General features: G+C 45.5%; 70 non-coding genes across 70 annotated transcripts; all 70 read right to left on the bottom strand.

Moving 5' to 3' along the window:
• Nucleotides 1-155: 155 nt before the first annotated feature.
• On the bottom strand, nt 156-274 carry LOC126684547 (5S ribosomal RNA). The gene has a single exon (XR_007642720.1). It is a non-coding gene; the product is annotated as a 5S ribosomal RNA (ribosomal RNA).
• Nucleotides 275-492: 218 nt separating this feature from the next.
• On the bottom strand, nt 493-611 carry LOC126684546 (5S ribosomal RNA). Its single transcript, XR_007642719.1, has one exon. It is a non-coding gene; the product is annotated as a 5S ribosomal RNA (ribosomal RNA).
• Nucleotides 612-836: 225 nt separating this feature from the next.
• On the bottom strand, nt 837-955 carry LOC126684757 (5S ribosomal RNA). Its single transcript, XR_007642927.1, has one exon. It is a non-coding gene; the product is annotated as a 5S ribosomal RNA (ribosomal RNA).
• A 225-nt stretch (nt 956-1,180) lies between these two features.
• On the bottom strand, nt 1,181-1,299 carry LOC126684756 (5S ribosomal RNA). Its single transcript, XR_007642926.1, has one exon. It is a non-coding gene; the product is annotated as a 5S ribosomal RNA (ribosomal RNA).
• A 218-nt stretch (nt 1,300-1,517) lies between these two features.
• On the bottom strand, nt 1,518-1,636 carry LOC126684516 (5S ribosomal RNA). The gene has a single exon (XR_007642691.1). It is a non-coding gene; the product is annotated as a 5S ribosomal RNA (ribosomal RNA).
• Nucleotides 1,637-1,854: 218 nt separating this feature from the next.
• LOC126683636 (5S ribosomal RNA) lies at nt 1,855-1,973 on the bottom strand. Its single transcript, XR_007641852.1, has one exon. It is a non-coding gene; the product is annotated as a 5S ribosomal RNA (ribosomal RNA).
• Nucleotides 1,974-2,191: 218 nt separating this feature from the next.
• Nucleotides 2,192-2,310, bottom strand: LOC126683634 (5S ribosomal RNA). The gene has a single exon (XR_007641850.1). It is a non-coding gene; the product is annotated as a 5S ribosomal RNA (ribosomal RNA).
• A 218-nt stretch (nt 2,311-2,528) lies between these two features.
• Nucleotides 2,529-2,647, bottom strand: LOC126684515 (5S ribosomal RNA). Its single transcript, XR_007642690.1, has one exon. It is a non-coding gene; the product is annotated as a 5S ribosomal RNA (ribosomal RNA).
• Nucleotides 2,648-2,865: 218 nt separating this feature from the next.
• LOC126683633 (5S ribosomal RNA) lies at nt 2,866-2,984 on the bottom strand. Its single transcript, XR_007641849.1, has one exon. It is a non-coding gene; the product is annotated as a 5S ribosomal RNA (ribosomal RNA).
• A 218-nt stretch (nt 2,985-3,202) lies between these two features.
• Nucleotides 3,203-3,321, bottom strand: LOC126683632 (5S ribosomal RNA). The gene has a single exon (XR_007641848.1). It is a non-coding gene; the product is annotated as a 5S ribosomal RNA (ribosomal RNA).
• Nucleotides 3,322-3,539: 218 nt separating this feature from the next.
• On the bottom strand, nt 3,540-3,658 carry LOC126684755 (5S ribosomal RNA). The gene has a single exon (XR_007642925.1). It is a non-coding gene; the product is annotated as a 5S ribosomal RNA (ribosomal RNA).
• Nucleotides 3,659-3,876: 218 nt separating this feature from the next.
• Nucleotides 3,877-3,995, bottom strand: LOC126684754 (5S ribosomal RNA). The gene has a single exon (XR_007642924.1). It is a non-coding gene; the product is annotated as a 5S ribosomal RNA (ribosomal RNA).
• Nucleotides 3,996-4,213: 218 nt separating this feature from the next.
• On the bottom strand, nt 4,214-4,332 carry LOC126684545 (5S ribosomal RNA). Its single transcript, XR_007642718.1, has one exon. It is a non-coding gene; the product is annotated as a 5S ribosomal RNA (ribosomal RNA).
• Nucleotides 4,333-4,550: 218 nt separating this feature from the next.
• On the bottom strand, nt 4,551-4,669 carry LOC126684544 (5S ribosomal RNA). Its single transcript, XR_007642717.1, has one exon. It is a non-coding gene; the product is annotated as a 5S ribosomal RNA (ribosomal RNA).
• Nucleotides 4,670-4,887: 218 nt separating this feature from the next.
• Nucleotides 4,888-5,006, bottom strand: LOC126684752 (5S ribosomal RNA). Its single transcript, XR_007642922.1, has one exon. It is a non-coding gene; the product is annotated as a 5S ribosomal RNA (ribosomal RNA).
• Nucleotides 5,007-5,229: 223 nt separating this feature from the next.
• On the bottom strand, nt 5,230-5,348 carry LOC126684751 (5S ribosomal RNA). The gene has a single exon (XR_007642921.1). It is a non-coding gene; the product is annotated as a 5S ribosomal RNA (ribosomal RNA).
• A 218-nt stretch (nt 5,349-5,566) lies between these two features.
• Nucleotides 5,567-5,685, bottom strand: LOC126683631 (5S ribosomal RNA). The gene has a single exon (XR_007641847.1). It is a non-coding gene; the product is annotated as a 5S ribosomal RNA (ribosomal RNA).
• A 199-nt stretch (nt 5,686-5,884) lies between these two features.
• On the bottom strand, nt 5,885-6,003 carry LOC126683630 (5S ribosomal RNA). Its single transcript, XR_007641846.1, has one exon. It is a non-coding gene; the product is annotated as a 5S ribosomal RNA (ribosomal RNA).
• A 218-nt stretch (nt 6,004-6,221) lies between these two features.
• LOC126684587 (5S ribosomal RNA) lies at nt 6,222-6,340 on the bottom strand. Its single transcript, XR_007642760.1, has one exon. It is a non-coding gene; the product is annotated as a 5S ribosomal RNA (ribosomal RNA).
• Nucleotides 6,341-6,558: 218 nt separating this feature from the next.
• LOC126683629 (5S ribosomal RNA) lies at nt 6,559-6,677 on the bottom strand. The gene has a single exon (XR_007641845.1). It is a non-coding gene; the product is annotated as a 5S ribosomal RNA (ribosomal RNA).
• Nucleotides 6,678-6,895: 218 nt separating this feature from the next.
• On the bottom strand, nt 6,896-7,014 carry LOC126684305 (5S ribosomal RNA). Its single transcript, XR_007642490.1, has one exon. It is a non-coding gene; the product is annotated as a 5S ribosomal RNA (ribosomal RNA).
• Nucleotides 7,015-7,232: 218 nt separating this feature from the next.
• LOC126683628 (5S ribosomal RNA) lies at nt 7,233-7,351 on the bottom strand. The gene has a single exon (XR_007641844.1). It is a non-coding gene; the product is annotated as a 5S ribosomal RNA (ribosomal RNA).
• A 225-nt stretch (nt 7,352-7,576) lies between these two features.
• LOC126683627 (5S ribosomal RNA) lies at nt 7,577-7,695 on the bottom strand. The gene has a single exon (XR_007641843.1). It is a non-coding gene; the product is annotated as a 5S ribosomal RNA (ribosomal RNA).
• Nucleotides 7,696-7,894: 199 nt separating this feature from the next.
• Nucleotides 7,895-8,013, bottom strand: LOC126683626 (5S ribosomal RNA). The gene has a single exon (XR_007641842.1). It is a non-coding gene; the product is annotated as a 5S ribosomal RNA (ribosomal RNA).
• Nucleotides 8,014-8,231: 218 nt separating this feature from the next.
• LOC126683625 (5S ribosomal RNA) lies at nt 8,232-8,350 on the bottom strand. The gene has a single exon (XR_007641841.1). It is a non-coding gene; the product is annotated as a 5S ribosomal RNA (ribosomal RNA).
• A 218-nt stretch (nt 8,351-8,568) lies between these two features.
• On the bottom strand, nt 8,569-8,687 carry LOC126683623 (5S ribosomal RNA). The gene has a single exon (XR_007641839.1). It is a non-coding gene; the product is annotated as a 5S ribosomal RNA (ribosomal RNA).
• A 218-nt stretch (nt 8,688-8,905) lies between these two features.
• LOC126683622 (5S ribosomal RNA) lies at nt 8,906-9,024 on the bottom strand. Its single transcript, XR_007641838.1, has one exon. It is a non-coding gene; the product is annotated as a 5S ribosomal RNA (ribosomal RNA).
• Nucleotides 9,025-9,242: 218 nt separating this feature from the next.
• LOC126683621 (5S ribosomal RNA) lies at nt 9,243-9,361 on the bottom strand. Its single transcript, XR_007641837.1, has one exon. It is a non-coding gene; the product is annotated as a 5S ribosomal RNA (ribosomal RNA).
• A 225-nt stretch (nt 9,362-9,586) lies between these two features.
• LOC126683620 (5S ribosomal RNA) lies at nt 9,587-9,705 on the bottom strand. The gene has a single exon (XR_007641836.1). It is a non-coding gene; the product is annotated as a 5S ribosomal RNA (ribosomal RNA).
• Nucleotides 9,706-9,923: 218 nt separating this feature from the next.
• LOC126685027 (5S ribosomal RNA) lies at nt 9,924-10,042 on the bottom strand. The gene has a single exon (XR_007643185.1). It is a non-coding gene; the product is annotated as a 5S ribosomal RNA (ribosomal RNA).
• Nucleotides 10,043-10,260: 218 nt separating this feature from the next.
• On the bottom strand, nt 10,261-10,379 carry LOC126683619 (5S ribosomal RNA). The gene has a single exon (XR_007641835.1). It is a non-coding gene; the product is annotated as a 5S ribosomal RNA (ribosomal RNA).
• Nucleotides 10,380-10,597: 218 nt separating this feature from the next.
• On the bottom strand, nt 10,598-10,716 carry LOC126683617 (5S ribosomal RNA). Its single transcript, XR_007641834.1, has one exon. It is a non-coding gene; the product is annotated as a 5S ribosomal RNA (ribosomal RNA).
• Nucleotides 10,717-10,934: 218 nt separating this feature from the next.
• On the bottom strand, nt 10,935-11,053 carry LOC126684750 (5S ribosomal RNA). Its single transcript, XR_007642920.1, has one exon. It is a non-coding gene; the product is annotated as a 5S ribosomal RNA (ribosomal RNA).
• Nucleotides 11,054-11,271: 218 nt separating this feature from the next.
• Nucleotides 11,272-11,390, bottom strand: LOC126683616 (5S ribosomal RNA). Its single transcript, XR_007641833.1, has one exon. It is a non-coding gene; the product is annotated as a 5S ribosomal RNA (ribosomal RNA).
• A 218-nt stretch (nt 11,391-11,608) lies between these two features.
• On the bottom strand, nt 11,609-11,727 carry LOC126683615 (5S ribosomal RNA). The gene has a single exon (XR_007641832.1). It is a non-coding gene; the product is annotated as a 5S ribosomal RNA (ribosomal RNA).
• Nucleotides 11,728-11,945: 218 nt separating this feature from the next.
• On the bottom strand, nt 11,946-12,064 carry LOC126684749 (5S ribosomal RNA). Its single transcript, XR_007642919.1, has one exon. It is a non-coding gene; the product is annotated as a 5S ribosomal RNA (ribosomal RNA).
• Nucleotides 12,065-12,282: 218 nt separating this feature from the next.
• Nucleotides 12,283-12,401, bottom strand: LOC126684748 (5S ribosomal RNA). The gene has a single exon (XR_007642918.1). It is a non-coding gene; the product is annotated as a 5S ribosomal RNA (ribosomal RNA).
• Nucleotides 12,402-12,619: 218 nt separating this feature from the next.
• LOC126683614 (5S ribosomal RNA) lies at nt 12,620-12,738 on the bottom strand. Its single transcript, XR_007641831.1, has one exon. It is a non-coding gene; the product is annotated as a 5S ribosomal RNA (ribosomal RNA).
• A 225-nt stretch (nt 12,739-12,963) lies between these two features.
• On the bottom strand, nt 12,964-13,082 carry LOC126683613 (5S ribosomal RNA). The gene has a single exon (XR_007641830.1). It is a non-coding gene; the product is annotated as a 5S ribosomal RNA (ribosomal RNA).
• Nucleotides 13,083-13,314: 232 nt separating this feature from the next.
• Nucleotides 13,315-13,433, bottom strand: LOC126685026 (5S ribosomal RNA). The gene has a single exon (XR_007643184.1). It is a non-coding gene; the product is annotated as a 5S ribosomal RNA (ribosomal RNA).
• Nucleotides 13,434-13,651: 218 nt separating this feature from the next.
• LOC126684929 (5S ribosomal RNA) lies at nt 13,652-13,770 on the bottom strand. The gene has a single exon (XR_007643092.1). It is a non-coding gene; the product is annotated as a 5S ribosomal RNA (ribosomal RNA).
• Nucleotides 13,771-13,988: 218 nt separating this feature from the next.
• Nucleotides 13,989-14,107, bottom strand: LOC126684928 (5S ribosomal RNA). Its single transcript, XR_007643091.1, has one exon. It is a non-coding gene; the product is annotated as a 5S ribosomal RNA (ribosomal RNA).
• Nucleotides 14,108-14,325: 218 nt separating this feature from the next.
• On the bottom strand, nt 14,326-14,444 carry LOC126683611 (5S ribosomal RNA). Its single transcript, XR_007641828.1, has one exon. It is a non-coding gene; the product is annotated as a 5S ribosomal RNA (ribosomal RNA).
• Nucleotides 14,445-14,669: 225 nt separating this feature from the next.
• LOC126685025 (5S ribosomal RNA) lies at nt 14,670-14,788 on the bottom strand. The gene has a single exon (XR_007643183.1). It is a non-coding gene; the product is annotated as a 5S ribosomal RNA (ribosomal RNA).
• Nucleotides 14,789-15,006: 218 nt separating this feature from the next.
• Nucleotides 15,007-15,125, bottom strand: LOC126684638 (5S ribosomal RNA). Its single transcript, XR_007642810.1, has one exon. It is a non-coding gene; the product is annotated as a 5S ribosomal RNA (ribosomal RNA).
• A 232-nt stretch (nt 15,126-15,357) lies between these two features.
• Nucleotides 15,358-15,476, bottom strand: LOC126684643 (5S ribosomal RNA). The gene has a single exon (XR_007642815.1). It is a non-coding gene; the product is annotated as a 5S ribosomal RNA (ribosomal RNA).
• A 218-nt stretch (nt 15,477-15,694) lies between these two features.
• Nucleotides 15,695-15,813, bottom strand: LOC126683610 (5S ribosomal RNA). The gene has a single exon (XR_007641827.1). It is a non-coding gene; the product is annotated as a 5S ribosomal RNA (ribosomal RNA).
• Nucleotides 15,814-16,031: 218 nt separating this feature from the next.
• On the bottom strand, nt 16,032-16,150 carry LOC126683609 (5S ribosomal RNA). The gene has a single exon (XR_007641826.1). It is a non-coding gene; the product is annotated as a 5S ribosomal RNA (ribosomal RNA).
• Nucleotides 16,151-16,368: 218 nt separating this feature from the next.
• On the bottom strand, nt 16,369-16,487 carry LOC126684313 (5S ribosomal RNA). Its single transcript, XR_007642497.1, has one exon. It is a non-coding gene; the product is annotated as a 5S ribosomal RNA (ribosomal RNA).
• Nucleotides 16,488-16,705: 218 nt separating this feature from the next.
• Nucleotides 16,706-16,824, bottom strand: LOC126683608 (5S ribosomal RNA). The gene has a single exon (XR_007641825.1). It is a non-coding gene; the product is annotated as a 5S ribosomal RNA (ribosomal RNA).
• Nucleotides 16,825-17,042: 218 nt separating this feature from the next.
• Nucleotides 17,043-17,161, bottom strand: LOC126683607 (5S ribosomal RNA). Its single transcript, XR_007641824.1, has one exon. It is a non-coding gene; the product is annotated as a 5S ribosomal RNA (ribosomal RNA).
• Nucleotides 17,162-17,379: 218 nt separating this feature from the next.
• Nucleotides 17,380-17,498, bottom strand: LOC126683606 (5S ribosomal RNA). Its single transcript, XR_007641823.1, has one exon. It is a non-coding gene; the product is annotated as a 5S ribosomal RNA (ribosomal RNA).
• A 218-nt stretch (nt 17,499-17,716) lies between these two features.
• On the bottom strand, nt 17,717-17,835 carry LOC126683605 (5S ribosomal RNA). Its single transcript, XR_007641822.1, has one exon. It is a non-coding gene; the product is annotated as a 5S ribosomal RNA (ribosomal RNA).
• A 218-nt stretch (nt 17,836-18,053) lies between these two features.
• LOC126683604 (5S ribosomal RNA) lies at nt 18,054-18,172 on the bottom strand. Its single transcript, XR_007641821.1, has one exon. It is a non-coding gene; the product is annotated as a 5S ribosomal RNA (ribosomal RNA).
• A 218-nt stretch (nt 18,173-18,390) lies between these two features.
• LOC126683603 (5S ribosomal RNA) lies at nt 18,391-18,509 on the bottom strand. Its single transcript, XR_007641820.1, has one exon. It is a non-coding gene; the product is annotated as a 5S ribosomal RNA (ribosomal RNA).
• Nucleotides 18,510-18,727: 218 nt separating this feature from the next.
• Nucleotides 18,728-18,846, bottom strand: LOC126684791 (5S ribosomal RNA). The gene has a single exon (XR_007642960.1). It is a non-coding gene; the product is annotated as a 5S ribosomal RNA (ribosomal RNA).
• A 225-nt stretch (nt 18,847-19,071) lies between these two features.
• On the bottom strand, nt 19,072-19,190 carry LOC126685024 (5S ribosomal RNA). The gene has a single exon (XR_007643182.1). It is a non-coding gene; the product is annotated as a 5S ribosomal RNA (ribosomal RNA).
• Nucleotides 19,191-19,408: 218 nt separating this feature from the next.
• Nucleotides 19,409-19,527, bottom strand: LOC126684637 (5S ribosomal RNA). Its single transcript, XR_007642809.1, has one exon. It is a non-coding gene; the product is annotated as a 5S ribosomal RNA (ribosomal RNA).
• A 232-nt stretch (nt 19,528-19,759) lies between these two features.
• On the bottom strand, nt 19,760-19,878 carry LOC126684642 (5S ribosomal RNA). The gene has a single exon (XR_007642814.1). It is a non-coding gene; the product is annotated as a 5S ribosomal RNA (ribosomal RNA).
• Nucleotides 19,879-20,096: 218 nt separating this feature from the next.
• LOC126683602 (5S ribosomal RNA) lies at nt 20,097-20,215 on the bottom strand. The gene has a single exon (XR_007641819.1). It is a non-coding gene; the product is annotated as a 5S ribosomal RNA (ribosomal RNA).
• Nucleotides 20,216-20,433: 218 nt separating this feature from the next.
• On the bottom strand, nt 20,434-20,552 carry LOC126683600 (5S ribosomal RNA). The gene has a single exon (XR_007641817.1). It is a non-coding gene; the product is annotated as a 5S ribosomal RNA (ribosomal RNA).
• A 218-nt stretch (nt 20,553-20,770) lies between these two features.
• LOC126684310 (5S ribosomal RNA) lies at nt 20,771-20,889 on the bottom strand. Its single transcript, XR_007642495.1, has one exon. It is a non-coding gene; the product is annotated as a 5S ribosomal RNA (ribosomal RNA).
• A 218-nt stretch (nt 20,890-21,107) lies between these two features.
• LOC126684583 (5S ribosomal RNA) lies at nt 21,108-21,226 on the bottom strand. Its single transcript, XR_007642756.1, has one exon. It is a non-coding gene; the product is annotated as a 5S ribosomal RNA (ribosomal RNA).
• A 218-nt stretch (nt 21,227-21,444) lies between these two features.
• On the bottom strand, nt 21,445-21,563 carry LOC126683599 (5S ribosomal RNA). The gene has a single exon (XR_007641816.1). It is a non-coding gene; the product is annotated as a 5S ribosomal RNA (ribosomal RNA).
• Nucleotides 21,564-21,781: 218 nt separating this feature from the next.
• Nucleotides 21,782-21,900, bottom strand: LOC126683598 (5S ribosomal RNA). The gene has a single exon (XR_007641815.1). It is a non-coding gene; the product is annotated as a 5S ribosomal RNA (ribosomal RNA).
• Nucleotides 21,901-22,118: 218 nt separating this feature from the next.
• LOC126683597 (5S ribosomal RNA) lies at nt 22,119-22,237 on the bottom strand. The gene has a single exon (XR_007641814.1). It is a non-coding gene; the product is annotated as a 5S ribosomal RNA (ribosomal RNA).
• A 218-nt stretch (nt 22,238-22,455) lies between these two features.
• On the bottom strand, nt 22,456-22,574 carry LOC126683596 (5S ribosomal RNA). Its single transcript, XR_007641813.1, has one exon. It is a non-coding gene; the product is annotated as a 5S ribosomal RNA (ribosomal RNA).
• Nucleotides 22,575-22,792: 218 nt separating this feature from the next.
• On the bottom strand, nt 22,793-22,911 carry LOC126684747 (5S ribosomal RNA). Its single transcript, XR_007642917.1, has one exon. It is a non-coding gene; the product is annotated as a 5S ribosomal RNA (ribosomal RNA).
• Nucleotides 22,912-23,129: 218 nt separating this feature from the next.
• Nucleotides 23,130-23,248, bottom strand: LOC126684790 (5S ribosomal RNA). The gene has a single exon (XR_007642959.1). It is a non-coding gene; the product is annotated as a 5S ribosomal RNA (ribosomal RNA).
• A 225-nt stretch (nt 23,249-23,473) lies between these two features.
• Nucleotides 23,474-23,592, bottom strand: LOC126684927 (5S ribosomal RNA). The gene has a single exon (XR_007643090.1). It is a non-coding gene; the product is annotated as a 5S ribosomal RNA (ribosomal RNA).
• Nucleotides 23,593-23,730: the final 138 nt, after the last annotated feature.

The following is a 23,730-nucleotide window of genomic DNA, read 5'->3' as shown; positions in this document are numbered from 1 at the left end:
TTAAAAGTACGTTTTGGTCCCTGGACTTTTTCATATTTTCCGTTTAGTCCCTGCATTGCAATTCACCGGTGCTCGTTACTCGTTACTCGTTCTGTTTACGCGATAGGCGATAATAATTAAAAAAATGCAGGCGCGGACCGCAAAAATGCAAAAAAGGGGTGCAACACGAGGACTTCCCAGGAGGTCACCCATCCTAGTACTGCTCTCGCCCAAGCACGTTTGACTTCGGAGTTCTGATGGGATCCGGTGCATTAGTGCTGGTATGATCGCACCCGTCACACCTTGCACGATCATCGTATATATCTGCTGCCTTGCAACTCATTCAACCAAAATAAAAACTATCTTTAAAAGTACGTTTTGGTCCCTGAACTTTTTCATATTTCCCGTTTAGTCCCTGCATTGCAATTCACCGGTGCTCGTTACTCGTTCTGTTTACGCGATAGGCGATAATAATTAAAAAAATGCAGGCGCGGACCGCAAAAATGCAAAAAAGGGGTGCAACACGAGGACTTCCCAGGAGGTCACCCATCCTAGTACTGCTCTCGCCCAAGCACGTTTGACTTCGGAGTTCTGATGGGATCCGGTGCATTAGTGCTGGTATGATCGCACCCGTCACACCTTGCACGATCATCGTATATATCTGCTGCCTTGCAACTCATTCAACCAAAATAAAAACTATCTTTAAAAGTACGTTTTGGTCCCTGGACTTTTTCATATTTTCCGTTTAGTCCCTGCATTGCAATTCACCGGTGCTCGTTACTCGTTACTCGTTCTGTTTACGCGATAGGCGATAATAATTAAAAAAATGCAGGCGCGGACCGCAAAAATGCAAAAAAGGGGTGCAACACGAGGACTTCCCAGGAGGTCACCCATCCTAGTACTGCTCTCGCCCAAGCACGTTTATCTTCGGAGTTCTGATGGGATCCGGTGCATTAGTGCTGGTATGATCGCACCCGTCACACCTTGCACGATCATCGTATATATTTGCTGCCTTGCAACTCATTCAACCAAAATAAAAACTATCTTTAAAAGTACGTTTTGGTCCCTGGACTTTTTCATATTTTCCGTTTAGTCCCTGCATTGCAATTCACCGGTGCTCGTTACTCGTTACTCGTTCTGTTTACGCGATAGGCGATAATAATTAAAAAAATGCAGGCGCGGACCGCAAAAATGCAAAAAAGGGGTGCAACACGAGGACTTCCCAGGAGGTCACCCATCCTAGTACTGCTCTCGCCCAAGCACGTTTATCTTCGGAGTTCTGATGGGATCCGGTGCATTAGTGCTGGTATGATCGCACCCGTCACACCTTGCACGATCATCGTATATATCTGCTGCCTTGCAACTCATTCAACCAAAATAAAAACTATCTTTAAAAGTACGTTTTGGTCCCTGAACTTTTTCATATTTCCCGTTTAGTCCCTGCATTGCAATTCACCGGTGCTCGTTACTCGTTCTGTTTACGCGATAGGCGATAATAATTAAAAAAATGCAGGCGCGGACCGCAAAAATGCAAAAAAGGGGTGCAACACGAGGACTTCCCAGGAGGTCACCCATCCTAGTACTGCTCTCGCCCAAGCACGTTTAACTTCGGAGTTCTGATGGGATCCGGTGCATTAGTGCTGGTATGATCGCACACGTCACACCTTGCACGATCATCGTATATATCTGCTGCCTTGCAACTCATTCAACCAAAATAAAAACTATCTTTAAAAGTACGTTTTGGTCCCTGAACTTTTTCATATTTCCCGTTTAGTCCCTGCATTGCAATTCACCGGTGCTCGTTACTCGTTCTGTTTACGCGATAGGCGATAATAATTAAAAAAATGCAGGCGCGGACCGCAAAAATGCAAAAAAGGGGTGCAACACGAGGACTTCCCAGGAGGTCACCCATCCTAGTACTGCTCTCGCCCAAGCACGTTTAACTTCGGAGTTCTGATGGGATCCGGTGCATTAGTGCTGGTATGATCGCACCCGTCACACCTTGCACGATCATCGTATATATCTGCTGCCTTGCAACTCATTCAACCAAAATAAAAACTATCTTTAAAAGTACGTTTTGGTCCCTGAACTTTTTCATATTTCCCGTTTAGTCCCTGCATTGCAATTCACCGGTGCTCGTTACTCGTTCTGTTTACGCGATAGGCGATAATAATTAAAAAAATGCAGGCGCGGACCGCAAAAATGCCAAAAAGGGGTGCAACACGAGGACTTCCCAGGAGGTCACCCATCCTAGTACTGCTCTCGCCCAAGCACGTTTAACTTCGGAGTTCTGATGGGATCCGGTGCATTAGTGCTGGTATGATCGCACCCGTCACACCTTGCACGATCATCGTATATATCTGCTGTCTTGCAACTCATTCAACCAAAATAAAAACTATCTTTAAAAGTACGTTTTGGTCCCTGGACTTTTTCATATTTTCCGTTTAGTCCCTGCATTGCAATTCACCGGTGCTCGTTACTCGTTCTGTTTACGCGATAGGCGATAATAATTAAAAAAATGCAGGCGCGGACCGCAAAAATGCAAAAAAGGGGTGCAACACGAGGACTTCCCAGGAGGTCACCCATCCTAGTACTGCTCTCGCCCAAGCACGTTTAACTTCGGAGTTCTGATGGGATCCGGTGCATTAGTGCTGGTATGATCGCACACGTCACACCTTGCACGATCATCGTATATATCTGCTGCCTTGCAACTCATTCAACCAAAATAAAAACTATCTTTAAAAGTACGTTTTGGTCCCTGAACTTTTTCATATTTCCCGTTTAGTCCCTGCATTGCAATTCACCGGTGCTCGTTACTCGTTCTGTTTACGCGATAGGCGATAATAATTAAAAAAATGCAGGCGCGGACCGCAAAAATGCAAAAAAGGGGTGCAACACGAGGACTTCCCAGGAGGTCACCCATCCTAGTACTGCTCTCGCCCAAGCACGTTTAACTTCGGAGTTCTGATGGGATCCGGTGCATTAGTGCTGGTATGATCGCACCCGTCACACCTTGCACGATCATCGTATATATCTGCTGCCTTGCAACTCATTCAACCAAAATAAAAACTATCTTTAAAAGTACGTTTTGGTCCCTGAACTTTTTCATATTTCCCGTTTAGTCCCTGCATTGCAATTCACCGGTGCTCGTTACTCGTTCTGTTTACGCGATAGGCGATAATAATTAAAAAAATGCAGGCGCGGACCGCAAAAATGCCAAAAAGGGGTGCAACACGAGGACTTCCCAGGAGGTCACCCATCCTAGTACTGCTCTCGCCCAAGCACGTTTAACTTCGGAGTTCTGATGGGATCCGGTGCATTAGTGCTGGTATGATCGCACCCGTCACACCTTGCACGATCATCGTATATATCTGCTGCCTTGCAACTCATTCAACCAAAATAAAAACTATCTTTAAAAGTACGTTTTGGTCCCTGGACTTTTTCATATTTTCCGTTTAGTCCCTGCATTGCAATTCACCGGTGCTCGTTACTCGTTCTGTTTACGCGATAGGCGATAATAATTAAAAAAATGCAGGCGCGGACCGCAAAAATGCAAAAAAGGGGTGCAACACGAGGACTTCCCAGGAGGTCACCCATCCTAGTACTGCTCTCGCCCAAGCACGTTTATCTTCGGAGTTCTGATGGGATCCGGTGCATTAGTGCTGGTATGATCGCACCCGTCACACCTTGCACGATCATCGTATATATCTGCTGCCTTGCAACTCATTCAACCAAAATAAAAACTATCTTTAAAAGTATGTTTTGGTCCCTGAACTTTTTCATATTTCCCGTTTAGTCCCTGCATTGCAATTCACCGGTGCTCGTTACTCGTTCTGTTTACGCGATAGGCGATAATAATTAAAAAAATGCAGGCGCGGACCGCAAAAATGCCAAAAAGGGGTGCAACACGAGGACTTCCCAGGAGGTCACCCATCCTAGTACTGCTCTCGCCCAAGCACGTTTATCTTCGGAGTTCTGATGGGATCCGGTGCATTAGTGCTGGTATGATCGCACCCGTCACACCTTGCACGATCATCGTATATATCTGCTGCCTTGCAACTCATTCAACCAAAATAAAAACTATCTTTAAAAGTACGTTTTGGTCCCTGAACTTTTTCATATTTCCCGTTTAGTCCCTGCATTGCAATTCACCGGTGCTCGTTACTCGTTCTGTTTACGCGAGAGGCGATAATAATTAAAAAAATGCAGGCGCGGACCGCAAAAATGCAAAAAAGGGGTGCAACACGAGGACTTCCCAGGAGGTCACCCATCCTAGTACTGCTCTCGCCCAAGCACGTTTGACTTCGGAGTTCTGATGGGATCCGGTGCATTAGTGCTGGTATGATCGCACCCGTCACACCTTGCACGATCATCGTATATATCTGCTGCCTTGCAACTCATTCAACCAAAATAAAAACTATCTTTAAAAGTACGTTTTGGTCCCTGAACTTTTTCATATTTCCCGTTTAGTCCCTGCATTGCAATTCACCAGTGCTCGTTACTCGTTCTGTTTACGCGATAGGCGATAATAATTAAAAAAATGCAGGCGCGGACCGCAAAAATGCAAAAAAGGGGTGCAACACGAGGACTTCCCAGGAGGTCACCCATCCTAGTACTGCTCTCGCCCAAGCACGTTTGACTTCGGAGTTCTGATGGGATCCGGTGCATTAGTGCTGGTATGATCGCACCCGTCACACCTTGCACGATCATCGTATATATCTGCTGCCTTGCAACTCATTCAACCAAAATAAAAACTATCTTTAAAAGTACGTTTTGGTCCCTGAACTTTTTCATATTTCCCGTTTAGTCCCTGCATTGCAATTCACCGGTGCTCGTTACTCGTTCTGTTTACGCGATAGGCGATAATAATTAAAAAAATGCAGGCGCGGACCGCAAAAATGCCAAAAAGGGGTGCAACACGAGGACTTCCCAGGAGGTCACCCATCCTAGTACTGCTCTCGCCCAAGCACGTTTATCTTCGGAGTTCTGATGGGATCCGGTGCATTAGTGCTGGTATGATCGCACCCGTCACACCTTGCACGATCATCGTATATATCTGCTTCCTTGCAACTCATTCAACCAAAATAAAAACTATCTTTAAGTACGTTTTGGTCCCTGGACTTTTTCATATTTTCCGTTTAGTCCCTGCATTGCAATTCACCGGTGCTCGTTACTCGTTACTCGTTCTGTTTACGCGATAGGCGATAATAATTAAAAAAATGCAGGCGCGGACCGCAAAAATGCAAAAAAGGGGTGCAACACGAGGACTTCCCAGGAGGTCACCCATCCTAGTACTGCTCTCGCCCAAGCACGTTTATCTTCGGAGTTCTGATGGGATCCGGTGCATTAGTGCTGGTATGATCGCACCCGTCACACCTTGCACGATCATCGTATATATCTGCTGCCTTGCAACTCATTCAACCAAAATAAAAACTATCTTTAAAAGTACGTTTTGGTCCCTGAACTTTTTCATATTTCCCGTTTAGTCCCTGCATTGCAATTCACCGGTGCTCGTTACTCGTTCTGTTTACGCGAGAGGCGATAATAATTAAAAAAATGCAGGCGCGGACCGCAAAAATGCAAAAAAGGGGTGCAACACGAGGACTTCCCAGGAGGTCACCCATCCTAGTACTGCTCTCGCCCAAGCACGTTTAACTTCGGAGTTCTGATGGGATCCGGTGCATTAGTGCTGGTATGATCGCACCCGTCACACCTTGCACGATCATCGTATATATCTGCTGCCTTGCAACTCATTCAACCAAAATAAAAACTATCTTTAAAAGTTTCATATTTCCCGTTTAGTCCCTGCATTGCAATTCACCGGTGCTCGTTGCTCGTTACTCGTTTACGCGATAGGCGATAATAATTAAAAAAATGCAGGCGCGGACCGCAAAAATGCCAAAAAGGGGTGCAACACGAGGACTTCCCAGGAGGTCACCCATCCTAGTACTGCTCTCGCCCAAGCACGTTTAACTTCGGAGTTCTGATGGGATCCGGTGCATTAGTGCTGGTATGATCGCACCCGTCACACCTTGCACGATCATCGTATATATCTGCTGCCTTGCAACTCATTCAACCAAAATAAAAAAAATCTTTAAAAGTACGTTTTGGTCCCTGAACTTTTTCATATTTCCCGTTTAGTCCCTGCATTGCAATTCACCGGTGCTCGTTACTCGTTCTGTTTACGCGATAGGCGATAATAATTAAAAAAATGCAGGCGCGGACCGCAAAAATGCAAAAAAGGTGTGCAACACGAGGACTTCCCAGGAGGTCACCCATCCTAGTACTGCTCTCGCCCAAGCACGTTTAACTTCGGAGTTCTGATGGGATCCGGTGCATTAGTGCTGGTATGATCGCACCCGTCACACCTTGCACGATCATCGTATATATCTGCTGCCTTGCAACTCATTCAACCAAAATAAAATATATCTTTAAAAGTACGTTTTGGTCCCTGAACTTTTTCATATTTCCCGTTTAGGCCCTGCATTGCAATTCACCGGTGCTCGTTACTCGTTCTGTTTACGCGATAGGCGATAATAATTAAAAAAATGCAGGCGCGGACCGCAAAAATGCAAAAAAGGGGTGCAACACGAGGACTTCCCAGGAGGTCACCCATCCTAGTACTGCTCTCGCCCAAGCACGTTTAACTTCGGAGTTCTGATGGGATCCGGTGCATTAGTGCTGGTATGATCGCACCCGTCACACCTTGCACGATCATCGTATATATCTGCTGCCTTGCAACTCATTCAACCAAAATAAAAAATATCTTTAAAAGTACGTTTTGGTCCCTGAACTTTTTCATATTTCCCGTTTAGTCCCTGCATTGCAATTCACCGGTGCTCGTTACTCGTTCTGTTTACGCGATAGGCGATAATAATTAAAAAAATGCAGGCGCGGACCGCAAAAATGCAAAAAAAGGGTGCAACACGAGGACTTCCCAGGAGGTCACCCATCCTAGTACTGCTCTCGCCCAAGCACGTTTAACTTCGGAGTTCTGATGGGATCCGGTGCATTAGTGCTGGTATGATCGCACCCGTCACACCTTGCACGATCATCGTATATATCTGCTGCCTTGCAACTCATTCAACCAAAATAAAAAATATCTTTAAAAGTACGTTTTGGTCCCTGAACTTTTTCATATTTCCCGTTTAGTCCCTGCATTGCAATTCACCGGTGCTCGTTACTCGTTCTGTTTACGCGATATGCGATAATAATTAAAAAAATGCAGGCGCGGACCGCAAAAATGCAAAAAAGGGGTGCAACACGAGGACTTCCCAGGAGGTCACCCATCCTAGTACTGCTCTCGCCCAAGCACGTTTAACTTCGGAGTTCTGATGGGATCCGGTGCATTAGTGCTGGTATGATCGCACCCGTCACACCTTGCACGATCATCGTATATATCTGCTGCCTTGCAACTCATTCAACCAAAATAAAAAATATCTTTAAAAGTACGTTTTGGTCCCTGAACTTTTTCATATTTCCCGTTTAGTCCCTGCATTGCAATTCACCGGTGCTCGTTACTCGTTACTCGTTCTGTTTACGCGATAGGCGATAATAATTAAAAAAATGCAGGCGCGGACCGCAAAAATGCAAAAAAGGGGTGCAACACGAGGACTTCCCAGGAGGTCACCCATCCTAGTACTGCTCTCGCCCAAGCACGTTTAACTTCGGAGTTCTGATGGGATCCGGTGCATTAGTGCTGGTATGATCGCACCCGTCACACCTTGCACGATCATCGTATATATCTGCTGCCTTGCAACTCATTCAACCAAAATAAAAACTATCTTTAAAAGTTTCATATTTCCCGTTTAGTCCCTGCATTGCAATTCACCGGTGCTCGTTGCTCGTTACTCGTTTACGCGATAGGCGATAATAATTAAAAAAATGCAGGCGCGGACCGCAAAAATGCCAAAAAGGGGTGCAACACGAGGACTTCCCAGGAGGTCACCCATCCTAGTACTGCTCTCGCCCAAGCACGTTTAACTTCGGAGTTCTGATGGGATCCGGTGCATTAGTGCTGGTATGATCGCACCCGTCACACCTTGCACGATCATCGTATATATCTGCTGCCTTGCAACTCATTCAACCAAAATAAAAAAAATCTTTAAAAGTACGTTTTGGTCCCTGAACTTTTTCATATTTCCCGTTTAGTCCCTGCATTGCAATTCACCGGTGCTCGTTACTCGTTCTGTTTACGCGATAGGCGATAATAATTAAAAAAATGCAGGCGCGGACCGCAAAAATGCAAAAAAGGGGTGCAACACGAGGACTTCCCAGGAGGTCACCCATCCTAGTACTGCTCTCGCCCAAGCACGTTTAACTTCGGAGTTCTGATGGGATCCGGTGCATTAGTGCTGGTATGATCGCACCCGTCACACCTTGCACGATCATCGTATATATCTGCTGCCTTGCAACTCATTCAACCAAAATAAAATATATCTTTAAAAGTACGTTTTGGTCCCTGAACTTTTTCATATTTCCCGTTTAGGCCCTGCATTGCAATTCACCGGTGCTCGTTACTCGTTCTGTTTACGCGATAGGCGATAATAATTAAAAAAATACAGGCGCGGACCGCAAAAATGCAAAAAAGGGGTGCAACACGAGGACTTCCCAGGAGGTCACCCATCCTAGTACTGCTCTCGCCCAAGCACGTTTAACTTCGGAGTTCTGATGGGATCCGGTGCATTAGTGCTGGTATGATCGCACCCGTCACACCTTGCACGATCATCGTATATATCTGCTGCCTTGCAACTCATTCAACCAAAATAAAAAATATCTTTAAAAGTACGTTTTGGTCCCTGAACTTTTTCATATTTCCCGTTTAGTCCCTGCATTGCAATTCACCGGTGCTCGTTACTCGTTCTGTTTACGCGATAGGCGATAATAATTAAAAAAATGCAGGCGCGGACCGCAAAAATGCAAAAAAGGGGTGCAACACGAGGACTTCCCAGGAGGTCACCCATCCTAGTACTGCTCTCGCCCAAGCACGTTTAACTTCGGAGTTCTGATGGGATCCGGTGCATTAGTGCTGGTATGATCGCACCCGTCACACCTTGCACGATCATCGTATATATCTGCTGCCTTGCAACTCATTCAACCAAAATAAAAAATATCTTTAAAAGTACGTTTTGGTCCCTGAACTTTTTCATATTTCCCGTTTAGTCCCTGCATTGCAATTCACCGGTGCTCGTTACTCGTTCTGTTTACGCGATAGGCGATAATAATTAAAAAAATGCAGGCGCGGACCGCAAAAATGCAAAAAAGGGGTGCAACACGAGGACTTCCCAGGAGGTCACCCATCCTAGTACTGCTCTCGCCCAAGCACGTTTAACTTCGGAGTTCTGATGGGATCCGGTGCATTAGTGCTGGTATGATCGCACCCGTCACACCTTGCACGATCATCGTATATATCTGCTGCCTTGCAACTCATTCAACCAAAATAAAAAATATCTTTAAAAGTACGTTTTGGTCCCTGAACTTTTTCATATTTCCCGTTTAGTCCCTGCATTGCAATTCACCGGTGCTCGTTACTCGTTACTCGTTCTGTTTACGCGATAGGCGATAATAATTAAAAAAATGCAGGCGCGGACCGCAAAAATGCAAAAAAGGGGTGCAACACGAGGACTTCCCAGGAGGTCACCCATCCTAGTACTGCTCTCGCCCAAGCACGTTTAACTTCGGAGTTCTGATGGGATCCGGTGCATTAGTGCTGGTATGATCGCACCCGTCACACCTTGCACGATCATCGTATATATCTGCTGCCTTGCAACTCATTCAACCAAAATAAAAACTATCTTTAAAAGTACGTTTTGGTCCCTGAACTTTTTCATATTTCCCGTTTAGTCCCTGCATTGCAATTCACCGGTGCTCGTTACTCGTTCTGTTTACGCGATAGGCGATAATAATTAAAAAAATGCAGGCGCGGACCGCAAAAATGCCAAAAAGGGGTGCAACACGAGGACTTCCCAGGAGGTCACCCATCCTAGTACTGCTCTCACCCAAGCACGTTTAACTTCGGAGTTCTGATGGGATCCGGTGCATTAGTGCTGGTATGATGGCACCCGTCACACCTTGCACGATCATCGTATATATCTGCTGCCTTGCAACTCATTCAACCAAAATAAAAAATATCTTTAAAAGTACGTTTTGGTCCCTGAACTTTTTCATATTTCCCGTTTAGGCCCTGCATTGCAATTCACCGGTGCTCGTTACTCGTTCTGTTTACGCGATAGGCGATAATAATTAAAAAAATGCAGGCGCGGACCGCAAAAATGCAAAAAAGGGGTGCAACACGAGGACTTCCCAGGAGGTCACCCATCCTAGTACTGCTCTCGCCCAAGCACGTTTAACTTCGGAGTTCTGATGGGATCCGGTGCATTAGTGCTGGTATGATCGCACCCGTCACACCTTGCACGATCATCGTATATATCTGCTGCCTTGCAACTCATTCAACCAAAATAAAAAATATCTTTAAAAGTACGTTTTGGTCCCTGAACTTTTTCATATTTCCCGTTTAGTCCCTGCATTGCAATTCACCGGTGCTCGTTACTCGTTCTGTTTACGCGATAGGCGATAATAATTAAAAAAATGCAGGCGCGGACCGCAAAAATGCAAAAAAGGGGTGCAACACGAGGACTTCCCAGGAGGTCACCCATCCTAGTACTGCTCTCGCCCAAGCACGTTTAACTTCGGAGTTCTGATGGGATCCGGTGCATTAGTGCTGGTATGATCGCACCCGTCACACCTTGCACGATCATCGTATATATCTGCTGCCTTGCAACTCATTCAACCAAAATAAAAAATATCTTTAAAAGTACGTTTTGGTCCCTGAACTTTTTCATATTTCCCGTTTAGTCCCTGCATTGCAATTCACCGGTGCTCGTTACTCGTTCTGTTTACGCGATAGGCGATAATAATTAAAAAAATGCAGGCGCGGACCGCAAAAATGCAAAAAAGGGGTGCAACACGAGGACTTCCCAGGAGGTCACCCATCCTAGTACTGCTCTCGCCCAAGCACGTTTATCTTCGGAGTTCTGATGGGATCCGGTGCATTAGTGCTGGTATGATCGCACCCGTCACACCTTGCACGATCATCGTATATATCTGCTGCCTTGCAACTCATTCAACCAAAATAAAAAGTATCTTTAAAAGTACGTTTTGGTCCCTGAACTTTTTCATATTTCCCGTTTAGTCCCTGCATTGCAATTCACCGGTGCTCGTTACTCGTTCTGTTTACGCGATAGGCGATAATAATTAAAAAAATGCAGGCGCGGACCGCAAAAATGCAAAAAAGGGGTGCAACACGAGGACTTCCCAGGAGGTCACCCATCCTAGTACTGCTCTCGCCCAAGCACGTTTAACTTCGGAGTTCTGATGGGATCCGGTGCATTAGTGCTGGTATGATCGCACCCGTCACACCTTGCACGATCATCGTATATATCTGCTGCCTTGCAACTCATTCAACCAAAATAAAAAATATCTTTAAAAGTACGTTTTGGTCCCTGAACTTTTTCATATTTCCCGTTTAGTCCCTGCATTGCAATTCACCGGTGCTCGTTACTCGTTCTGTTTACGCGATAGGCGATAATAATTAAAAAAATGCAGGCGCGGACCGCAAAAATGCAAAAAAGGGGTGCAACACGAGGACTTCCCAGGAGGTCACCCATCCTAGTACTGCTCTCGCCCAAGCACGTTTAACTTCGGAGTTCTGATGGGATCCGGTGCATTAGTGCTGGTATGATCGCACCCGTCACACCTTGCACGATCATCGTATATATCTGCTGCCTTGCAACTCATTCAACCAAAATAAAAAATATCTTTAAAAGTACGTTTTGGTCCCTGAACTTTTTCATATTTCCCGTTTAGTCCCTGCATTGCAATTCACCGGTGCTCGTTACTCGTTCTGTTTACGCGATAGGCGATAATAATTAAAAAAATGCAGGCGCGGACCGCAAAAATGCAAAAAAGGGGTGCAACACGAGGACTTCCCAGGAGGTCACCCATCCTAGTACTGCTCTCGCCCAAGCACGTTTATCTTCGGAGTTCTGATGGGATCCGGTGCATTAGTGCTGGTATGATCGCACCCGTCACACCTTGCACGATCATCGTATATATCTGCTGCCTTGCAACTCATTCAACCAAAATAAAAAATATCTTTAAAAGTACGTTTTGGTCCCTGAACTTTTTCATATTTCCCGTTTAGTCCCTGCATTGCAATTCACCGGTGCTCGTTACTCGTTCTGTTTACGCGATAGGCGATAATAATTAAAAAAATGCAGGCGCGGACCGCAAAAATGCAAAAAAGGGGTGCAACACGAGGACTTCCCAGGAGGTCACCCATCCTAGTACTGCTCTCGCCCAAGCACGTTTATCTTCGGAGTTCTGATGGGATCCGGTGCATTAGTGCTGGTATGATCGCACCCGTCACACCTTGCACGATCATCGTATATATCTGCTGCCTTGCAACTCATTCAACCAAAATAAAAAATATCTTTAAAAGTACGTTTTGGTCCCTGAACTTTTTCATATTTCCCGTTTAGTCCCTGCATTGCAATTCACCGGTGCTCGTTACTCGTTCTGTTTACGCGATAGGCGATAATAATTAAAAAAATGCAGGCGCGGACCGCAAAAATGCAAAAAAGGGGTGCAACACGAGGACTTCCCAGGAGGTCACCCATCCTAGTACTGCTCTCGCCCAAGCACGTTTAACTTCGGAGTTCTGATGGGATCCGGTGCATTAGTGCTGGTATGATCGCACCCGTCACACCTTGCACGATCATCGTATATATCTGCTGCCTTGCAACTCATTCAACCAAAATAAAAAATATCTTTAAAAGTACGTTTTGGTCCCTGAACTTTTTCATATTTCCCGTTTAGTCCCTGCATTGCAATTCACCGGTGCTCGTTACTCGTTACTCGTTCTGTTTACGCGATAGGCGATAATAATTAAAAAAATGCAGGCGCGGACCGCAAAAATGCAAAAAAGGGGTGCAACACGAGGACTTCCCAGGAGGTCACCCATCCTAGTACTGCTCTCGCCCAAGCACGTTTAACTTCGGAGTTCTGATGGGATCCGGTGCATTAGTGCTGGTATGATCGCACCCGTCACACCTTGCACGATCATCGTATATATCTGCTGCCTTGCAACTCATTCAACCAAAATAAAAACTATCTTTAAAAGTACGTTTTGGTCCCTGAACTTTTTCATATTTCCCGTTTAGTCCCTGCATTGCAATTCACCGGTGCTCGTTGCTCGTTACTCGTTACTCGTTCTGTTTACGCGATAGGCGATAATAATTAAAAAAATGCAGGCGCGGACCGCAAAAATGCCAAAAAGGGGTGCAACACGAGGACTTCCCAGGAGGTCACCCATCCTAGTACTGCTCTCACCCAAGCACGTTTAACTTCGGAGTTCTGATGGGATCCGGTGCATTAGTGCTGGTATGATGGCACCCGTCACACCTTGCACGATCATCGTATATATCTGCTGCCTTGCAACTCATTCAACCAAAATAAAAAATATCTTTAAAAGTACGTTTTGGTCCCTGAACTTTTTCATATTTCCCGTTTAGGCCCTGCATTGCAATTCACCGGTGCTCGTTACTCGTTCTGTTTACGCGATAGGCGATAATAATTAAAAAAATGCAGGCGCGGACCGCAAAAATGCAAAAAAGGGGTGCAACACGAGGACTTCCCAGGAGGTCACCCATCCTAGTACTGCTCTCGCCCAAGCACGTTTAACTTCGGAGTTTTGATGGGATCCGGTGCATTAGTGCTGGTATGATCGCACCCGTCACACCTTGCACGATCATCGTATATATCTGCTGCCTTGCAACTCATTCAACCAAAATAAAAAATATCTTTAAAAGTACGTTTTGGTCCCTGAACTTTTTCATATTTCCCGTTTAGTCCCTGCATTGCAATTCACCGGTGCTCGTTACTCGTTCTGTTTACGCGATAGGCGATAATAATTAAAAAAATGCAGGCGCGGACCGCAAAAATGCAAAAAAGGGGTGCAACACGAGGACTTCCCAGGAGGTCACCCATCCTAGTACTGCTCTCGCCCAAGCACGTTTAACTTCGGAGTTTTGATGGGATCCGGTGCATTAGTGCTGGTATGATCGCACCCGTCACACCTTGCACGATCATCGTATATATCTGCTGCCTTGCAACTCATTCAACCAAAATAAAAAATATCTTTAAAAGTACGTTTTGGTCCCTGAACTTTTTCATATTTCCCGTTTAGTCCCTGCATTGCAATTCACCGGTGCTCGTTACTCGTTCTGTTTACGCGATAGGCGATAATAATTAAAAAAATGCAGGCGCGGACCGCAAAAATGCAAAAAAGGGGTGCAACACGAGGACTTCCCAGGAGGTCACCCATCCTAGTACTGCTCTCGCCCAAGCACGTTTAACTTCGGAGTTCTGATGGGATCCGGTGCATTAGTGCTGGTATGATCGCACCCGTCACACCTTGCACGATCATCGTATATATCTGCTGCCTTGCAACTCATTCAACCAAAATAAAAAATATCTTTAAAAGTACGTTTTGGTCCCTGAACTTTTTCATATTTCCCGTTTAGTCCCTGCATTGCAATTCACCGGTGCTCGTTACTCGTTACTCGTTCTGTTTACGCGATAGGCGATAATAATTAAAAAAATGCAGGCGCGGACCGCAATAATGCAAAAAAGGGGTGCAACACGAGGACTTCCCAGGAGGTCACCCATCCTATTACTGCTCTCGCCCAAGCACGTTTATCTTCGGAGTTCTGATGGGATCCGGTGCATTAGTGCTGGTATGATCGCACCCGTCACACCTTGCACGATCATCGTATATATCTGCTGCCTTGCAACTCATTCAACCAAAATAAAAACTATCTTTAAAAGTACGTTTTGGTCCCTGAACTTTTTCATATTTCCCGTTTAGTCCCTGCATTGCAATTCACCGGTGCTCGTTACTCGTTCTGTTTACGCGAGAGGCGATAATAATTAAAAAAATGCAGGCGCGGACCGCAAAAATGCAAAAAAGGGGTGCAACACGAGGACTTCCCAGGAGGTCACCCATCCTAGTACTGCTCTCGCCCAAGCACGTTTAACTTCGGAGTTCTGATGGGATCCGGTGCATTAGTGCTGGTAAGATCGCACCCGTCACACCTTGCACGATCATCGTATATATCTGCTGCCTTGCAACTCATTCAACCAAAATAAAAACTATCTTTAAAAGTACGTTTTGGTCCCTGAACTTTTTCATATTTCCCGTTTAGTCCCTGCATTGCAATTCACCGGTGCTCGTTGCTCGTTACTCGTTACTCGTTCTGTTTACGCGATAGGCGATAATAATTAAAAAAATGCAGGCGCGGACCGCAAAAATGCAAAAAAGGGGTGCAACACGAGGACTTCCCAGGAGATCACCCATCCTAGTACTGCTCTCGCCCAAGCACGTTTAACTTCGGAGTTCTGATGGGATCCGGTGCATTAGTGCTGGTATGATCGCACCCGTCACACCTTGCACGATCATCGTATATATCTGCTGCCTTGCAACTCATTCAACCAAAATAAAAAATATCTTTAAAAGTACGTTTTGGTCCCTGAACTTTTTCATATTTCCCGTTTAGGCCCTGCATTGCAATTCACCGGTGCTCGTTACTCGTTCTGTTTACGCGATAGGCGATAATAATTAAAAAAATGCAGGCGCGGACCGCAAAAATGCAAAAAAGGGGTGCAACACGAGGACTTCCCAGGAGGTCACCCATCCTAGTACTGCTCTCGCCCAAGCACGTTTAACTTCGGAGTTCTGATGGGATCCGGTGCATTAGTGCTGGTATGATCGCACCCGTCACACCTTGCACGATCATCGTATATATCTGCTGCCTTGCAACTCATTCAACCAAAATAAAAAATATCTTTAAAAGTACGTTTTGGTCCCTGAACTTTTTCATATTTCCCGTTTAGTCCCTGCATTGCAATTCACCGGTGCTCGTTACTCGTTCTGTTTACGCGATAGGCGATAATAATTAAAAAAATGCAGGCGCGGACCGCAAAAATGCAAAAAAGGGGTGCAACACGAGGACTTCCCAGGAGGTCACCCATCCTAGTACTGCTCTCGCCCAAGCACGTTTAACTTCGGAGTTCTGATGGGATCCGGTGCATTAGTGCTGGTATGATCGCACCCGTCACACCTTGCACGATCATCGTATATATCTGCTGCCTTGCAACTCATTCAACCAAAATAAAAAATATCTTTAAAAGTACGTTTTGGTCCCTGAACTTTTTCATATTTCCCGTTTAGTCCCTGCATTGCAATTCACCGGTGCTCGTTACTCGTTCTGTTTACGCGATAGGCGATAATAATTAAAAAAATGCAGGCGCGGACCGCAAAAATGCAAAAAAGGGGTGCAACACGAGGACTTCCCAAGAGGTCACCCATCCTAGTACTGCTCTCGCCCAAGCACGTTTAACTTCGGAGTTCTGATGGGATCCGGTGCATTAGTGCTGGTATGATCGCACCCGTCACACCTTGCACGATCATCGTATATATCTGCTGCCTTGCAACTCATTCAACCAAAATAAAAAATATCTTTAAAAGTACGTTTTGGTCCCTGAACTTTTTCATATTTCCCGTTTAGTCCCTGCATTGCAATTCACCGGTGCTCGTTACTCGTTCTGTTTACGCGATAGGCGATAATAATTAAAAAAATGCAGGCGCGGACCGCAAAAATGCAAAAAAGGGGTGCAACACGAGGACTTCCCAGGAGGTCACCCATCCTAGTACTGCTCTCGCCCAAGCACGTTTAACTTCGGAGTTCTGATGGGATCCGGTGCATTAGTGCTGGTATGATCGCACCCGTCACACCTTGCACGATCATCGTATATATCTGCTGCCTTGCAACTCATTCAACCAAAATAAAAAATATCTTTAAAAGTACGTTTTGGTCCCTGAACTTTTTCATATTTCCCGTTTAGTCCCTGCATTGCAATTCACCGGTGCTCGTTACTCGTTCTGTTTACGCGATAGGCGATAATAATTAAAAAAATGCAGGCGCGGACCGCAAAAATGCAAAAAAGGGGTGCAACACGAGGACTTCCCAGGAGGTCACCCATCCTAGTACTGCTCTCGCCCAAGCACGTTTAACTTCGGAGTTCTGATGGGATCCGGTGCATTAGTGCTGGTATGATCGCACCCGTCACACCTTGCACGATCATCGTATATATCTGCTGCCTTGCAACTCATTCAACCAAAATAAAAAATATCTTTAAAAGTACGTTTTGGTCCCTGAACTTTTTCATATTTCCCGTTTAGTCCCTGCATTGCAATTCACCGGTGCTCGTTACTCGTTCTGTTTACGCGATAGGCGATAATAATTAAAAAAATGCAGGCGCGGACCGCAAAAATGCAAAAAAGGGGTGCAACACGAGGACTTCCCAGGAGGTCACCCATCCTAGTACTGCTCTCGCCCAAGCACGTTTAACTTCGGAGTTCTGATGGGATCCGGTGCATTAGTGCTGGTATGATCGCACCCGTCACACCTTGCACGATCATCGTATATATCTGCTGCCTTGCAACTCATTCAACCAAAATAAAAAATATCTTTAAAAGTACGTTTTGGTGCCTGAACTTTTTCATATTTCCCGTTTAGTCCCTGCATTGCAATTCACCGGTGCTCGTTACTCGTTCTGTTTACGCGATAGGCGATAATAATTAAAAAAATGCAGGCGCGGACCGCAAAAATGCAAAAAAGGGGTGCAACACGAGGACTTCCCAGGAGGTCACCCATCCTAGTACTGCTCTCGCCCAAGCACGTTTAACTTCGGAGTTCTGATGGGATCCGGTGCATTAGTGCTGGTATGATCGCACCCGTCACACCTTGCACGATCATCGTATATATCTGCTGCCTTGCAACTCATTCAACCAAAATAAAAAATATCTTTAAAAGTACGTTTTGGTCCCTGAACTTTTTCATATTTCCCGTTTAGTCCCTGCATTGCAATTCACCGGTGCTCGTTACTCGTTCTGTTTACGCGATAGGCGATAATAATTAAAAAAATGCAGGCGCGGACCGCAAAAATGCAAAAAAGGGGTGCAACACGAGGACTTCCCAGGAGGTCACCCATCCTAGTACTGCTCTCGCCCAAGCACGTTTAACTTCGGAGTTCTGATGGGATCCGGTGCATTAGTGCTGGTATGATCGCACCCGTCACACCTTGCACGATCATCGTATATATCTGCTGCCTTGCAACTCATTCAACCAAAATAAAAAATATCTTTAAAAGTACGTTTTGGTCCCTGAACTTTTTCATATTTCCCGTTTAGTCCCTGCATTGCAATTCACCGGTGCTCGTTACTCGTTCTGTTTACGCGATAGGCGATAATAATTAAAAAAATGCAGGCGCGGACCGCAAAAATGCAAAAAAGGGGTGCAACACGAGGACTTCCCAGGAGGTCACCCATCCTAGTACTGCTCTCGCCCAAGCACGTTTAACTTCGGAGTTCTGATGGGATCCGGTGCATTAGTGCTGGTATGATCGCACCCGTCACACCTTGCACGATCATCGTATATATCTGCTGCCTTGCAACTCATTCAACCAAAATAAAAAATATCTTTAAAAGTACGTTTTGGTCCCTGAACTTTTTCATATTTCCCGTTTAGTCCCTGCATTGCAATTCACCGGTGCTCGTTACTCGTTCTGTTTACGCGATAGGCGATAATAATTAAAAAAATGCAGGCGCGGACCGCAAAAATGCAAAAAAGGGGTGCAACACGAGGACTTCCCAGGAGGTCACCCATTCTAGTACTGCTCTCGCCCAAGCACGTTTAACTTCGGAGTTCTGATGGGATCCGGTGCATTAGCGCTGGTATGATCGCACCCGTCACACCTTGCACGATCATCGTATATATCTGCTGCCTTGCAACTCATTCAACCAAAATAAAAAATATCTTTAAAAGTACGTTTTGGTCCCTGAACTTTTTCATATTTCCCGTTTAGTCCCTGCATTGCAATTCACCGGTGCTCGTTACTCGTTACTCGTTCTGTTTACGCGATAGGCGATAATAATTAAAAAAATGCAGGCGCGGACCGCAAAAATGCAAAAAAGGGGTGCAACACGAGGACTTCCCAGGAGGTCACCCATCCTATTACTGCTCTCGCCCAAGCACGTTTATCTTCGGAGTTCTGATGGGATCCGGTGCATTAGTGCTGGTATGATCGCACCCGTCACACCTTGCACGATCATCGTATATATCTGCTGCCTTGCAACTCATTCAACCAAAATAAAAACTATCTTTAAAAGTACGTTTTGGTCCCTGAACTTTTTCATATTTCCCGTTTAGTCCCTGCATTGCAATTCACCGGTGCTCGTTACTCGTTCTGTTTACGCGAGAGGCGATAATAATTAAAAAAATGCAGGCGCGGACCGCAAAAATGCAAAAAAGGGGTGCAACACGAGGACTTCCCAGGAGGTCACCCATCCTAGTACTGCTCTCGCCCAAGCACGTTTAACTTCGGAGTTCTGATGGGATCCGGTGCATTAGTGCTGGTAAGATCGCACCCGTCACACCTTGCACGATCATCGTATATATCTGCTGCCTTGCAACTCATTCAACCAAAATAAAAACTATCTTTAAAAGTACGTTTTGGTCCCTGAACTTTTTCATATTTCCCGTTTAGTCCCTGCATTGCAATTCACCGGTGCTCGTTGCTCGTTACTCGTTACTCGTTCTGTTTACGCGATAGGCGATAATAATTAAAAAAATGCAGGCGCGGACCGCAAAAATGCAAAAAAGGGGTGCAACACGAGGACTTCCCAGGAGATCACCCATCCTAGTACTGCTCTCGCCCAAGCACGTTTAACTTCGGAGTTCTGATGGGATCCGGTGCATTAGTGCTGGTATGATCGCACCCGTCACACCTTGCACGATCATCGTATATATCTGCTGCCTTGCAACTCATTCAACCAAAATAAAAAATATCTTTAAAAGTACGTTTTGGTCCCTGAACTTTTTCATATTTCCCGTTTAGGCCCTGCATTGCAATTCACCGGTGCTCGTTACTCGTTCTGTTTACGCGATAGGCGATAATAATTAAAAAAATGCAGGCGCGGACCGCAAAAATGCAAAAAAGGGGTGCAACACGAGGACTTCCCAGGAGGTCACCCATCCTAGTACTGCTCTCGCCCAAGCACGTTTAACTTCGGAGTTCTGATGGGATCCGGTGCATTAGTGCTGGTATGATCGCACCCGTCACACCTTGCACGATCATCGTATATATCTGCTGCCTTGCAACTCATTCAACCAAAATAAAAAATATCTTTAAAAGTACGTTTTGGTCCCTGAACTTTTTCATATTTCCCGTTTAGTCCCTGCATTGCAATTCACCGGTGCTCGTTACTCGTTCTGTTTACGCGATAGGCGATAATAATTAAAAAAATGCAGGCGCGGACCGCAAAAATGCAAAAAAGGGGTGCAACACGAGGACTTCCCAGGAGGTCACCCATCCTAGTACTGCTCTCGCCCAAGCACGTTTAACTTCGGAGTTCTGATGGGATCCGGTGCATTAGTGCTGGTATGATCGCACCCGTCACACCTTGCACGATCATCGTATATATCTGCTGCCTTGCAACTCATTCAACCAAAATAAAAAATATCTTTAAAAGTACGTTTTGGTCCCTGAACTTTTTCATATTTCCCGTTTAGTCCCTGCATTGCAATTCACCGGTGCTCGTTACTCGTTCTGTTTACGCGATAGGCGATAATAATTAAAAAAATGCAGGCGCGGACCGCAAAAATGCAAAAAAGGGGTGCAACACGAGGACTTCCCAAGAGGTCACCCATCCTAGTACTGCTCTCGCCCAAGCACGTTTAACTTCGGAGTTCTGATGGGATCCGGTGCATTAGTGCTGGTATGATCGCACCCGTCACACCTTGCACGATCATCGTATATATCTGCTGCCTTGCAACTCATTCAACCAAAATAAAAAATATCTTTAAAAGTACGTTTTGGTCCCTGAACTTTTTCATATTTCCCGTTTAGTCCCTGCATTGCAATTCACCGGTGCTCGTTACTCGTTCTGTTTACGCGATAGGCGATAATAATTAAAAAAATGCAGGCGCGGACCGCAAAAATGCAAAAAAGGGGTGCAACACGAGGACTTCCCAGGAGGTCACCCATCCTAGTACTGCTCTCGCCCAAGCACGTTTAACTTCAGAGTTCTGATGGGATCCGGTGCATTAGTGCTGGTATGATCGCACCCGTCACACCTTGCACGATCATCGTATATATCTGCTGCCTTGCAACTCATTCAACCAAAATAAAAAATATCTTTAAAAGTACGTTTTGGTCCCTGAACTTTTTCATATTTCCCGTTTAGTCCCTGCATTGCAATTCACCGGTGCTCGTTACTCGTTCTGTTTACGCGATAGGCGATAATAATTAAAAAAATGCAGGCGCGGACCGCAAAAATGCAAAAAAGGGGTGCAACACGAGGACTTCCCAGGAGGTCACCCATCCTAGTACTGCTCTCGCCCAAGCACGTTTAACTTCGGAGTTCTGATGGGATCCGGTGCATTAGTGCTGGTATGATCGCACCCGTCACACCTTGCACGATCATCGTATATATCTGCTGCCTTGCAACTCATTCAACCAAAATAAAAAATATCTTTAAAAGTACGTTTTGGTCCCTGAACTTTTTCATATTTCCCGTTTAGTCCCTGCATTGCAATTCACCGGTGCTCGTTACTCGTTCTGTTTACGCGATAGGCGATAATAATTAAAAAAATGCAGGCGCGGACCGCAAAAATGCAAAAAAGGGGTGCAACACGAGGACTTCCCAGGAGGTCACCCATCCTAGTACTGCTCTCGCCCAAGCACGTTTAACTTCGGAGTTCTGATGGGATCCGGTGCATTAGTGCTGGTATGATCGCACCCGTCACACCTTGCACGATCATCGTATATATCTGCTGCCTTGCAACTCATTCAACCAAAATAAAAAATATCTTTAAAAGTACGTTTTGGTGCCTGAACTTTTTCATATTTCCCGTTTAGTCCCTGCATTGCAATTCACCGGTGCTCGTTACTCGTTCTGTTTACGCGATAGGCAATAATAATTAAAAAAATGCAGGCGCGGACCGCAAAAATGCAAAAAAGGGGTGCAACACGAGGACTTCCCAGGAGGTCACCCATCCTAGTACTGCTCTCGCCCAAGCACGTTTAACTTCGGAGTTCTGATGGGATCCGGTGCATTAGTGCTGGTATGATCGCACCCGTCACACCTTGCACGATCATCGTATATATCTGCTGCCTTGCAACTCATTCAACCAAAATAAAAAATATCTTTAAAAGTACGTTTTGGTCCCTGAACTTTTTCATATTTCCCGTTTAGTCCCTGCATTGCAATTCACCGGTGCTCGTTACTCGTTCTGTTTACGCGATAGGCGATAATAATTAAAAAAATGCAGGCGCGGACCGCAAAAATGCAAAAAAGGGGTGCAACACGAGGACTTCCCAGGAGGTCACCCATCCTAGTACTGCTCTCGCCCAAGCACGTTTAACTTCGGAGTTCTGATGGGATCCGGTGCATTAGTGCTGGTATGATCGCACCCGTCACACCTTGCACGATCATCGTATATATCTGCTGCCTTGCAACTCATTCAACCAAAATAAAAAATATCTTTAAAAGTACGTTTTGGTCCCTGAACTTTTTCATATTTCCCGTTTAGTCCCTGCATTGCAATTCACCGGTGCTCGTTACTCGTTCTGTTTACGCGATAGGCGATAATAATTAAAAAAATGCAGGCGCGGACCGCAAAAATGCAAAAAAGGGGTGCAACACGAGGACTTCCCAGGAGGTCACCCATCCTAGTACTGCTCTCGCCCAAGCACGTTTATCTTCGGAGTTCTGATGGGATCCGGTGCATTAGTGCTGGTATGATCGCACCCGTCACACCTTGCACGATCATCGTATATATCTGCTGCCTTGCAACTCATTCAACCAAAATAAAAAATATCTTTAAAAGTACGTTTTGGTCCCTGAACTTTTTCATATTTTCCGTTTAGTCCCTGCATTGCAATTCACCGGTGCTCGTTACTCGTTCTGTTTACGCGATAGGCGATAATAATTAAAAAAATGCAGGCGCGGACCGCAAAAATGCAAAAAAGGGGTGCAACACGAGGACTTCCCAGGAGGTCACCCATTCTAGTACTGCTCTCGCCCAAGCACGTTTAACTTCGGAGTTCTGATGGGATCCGGTGCATTAGCGCTGGTATGATCGCACCCGTCACACCTTGCACGATCATCGTATATATCTGCTGCCTTGCAACTCATTCAACCAAAATAAAAAATATCTTTAAAAGTACGTTTTGGTCCCTGAACTTTTTCATATTTCCCGTTTAGTCCCTGCATTGCAATTCACCGGTGCTCGTTACTCGTTACTCGTTCTGTTTACGCGATAGGCGATAATAATTAAAAAAATGCAGGCGCGGACCGTAAAAATGCAAAAAAGGGGTGCAACACGAGGACTTCCCAGGAGGTCACCCATCCTAGTACTGCTCTCGCCCAAGCACGTTTAACTTCGGAGTTTTGATGGGATCCGGTGCATTAGTGCTGGTATGATCGCACCCGTCACACCTTGCACGATCATCGTATATATCTGCTGCCTTGCAACTCATTCAACCAAAATAAAAAATATCTTTAAAAGTACGTTTTGGTCCCTGAACTTTTTCATATTTCCCGTTTAGTCCCTGCATTGCAATTCACCG

Source organism: Mercurialis annua, linkage group LG5 (assembly GCF_937616625.2).
Source record: "Mercurialis annua linkage group LG5, ddMerAnnu1.2, whole genome shotgun sequence".
Classification (NCBI taxonomy): Eukaryota; Viridiplantae; Streptophyta; class Magnoliopsida; order Malpighiales; family Euphorbiaceae; genus Mercurialis; species Mercurialis annua.
This window is presented reverse-complemented; position numbering and strand designations above follow the sequence as displayed.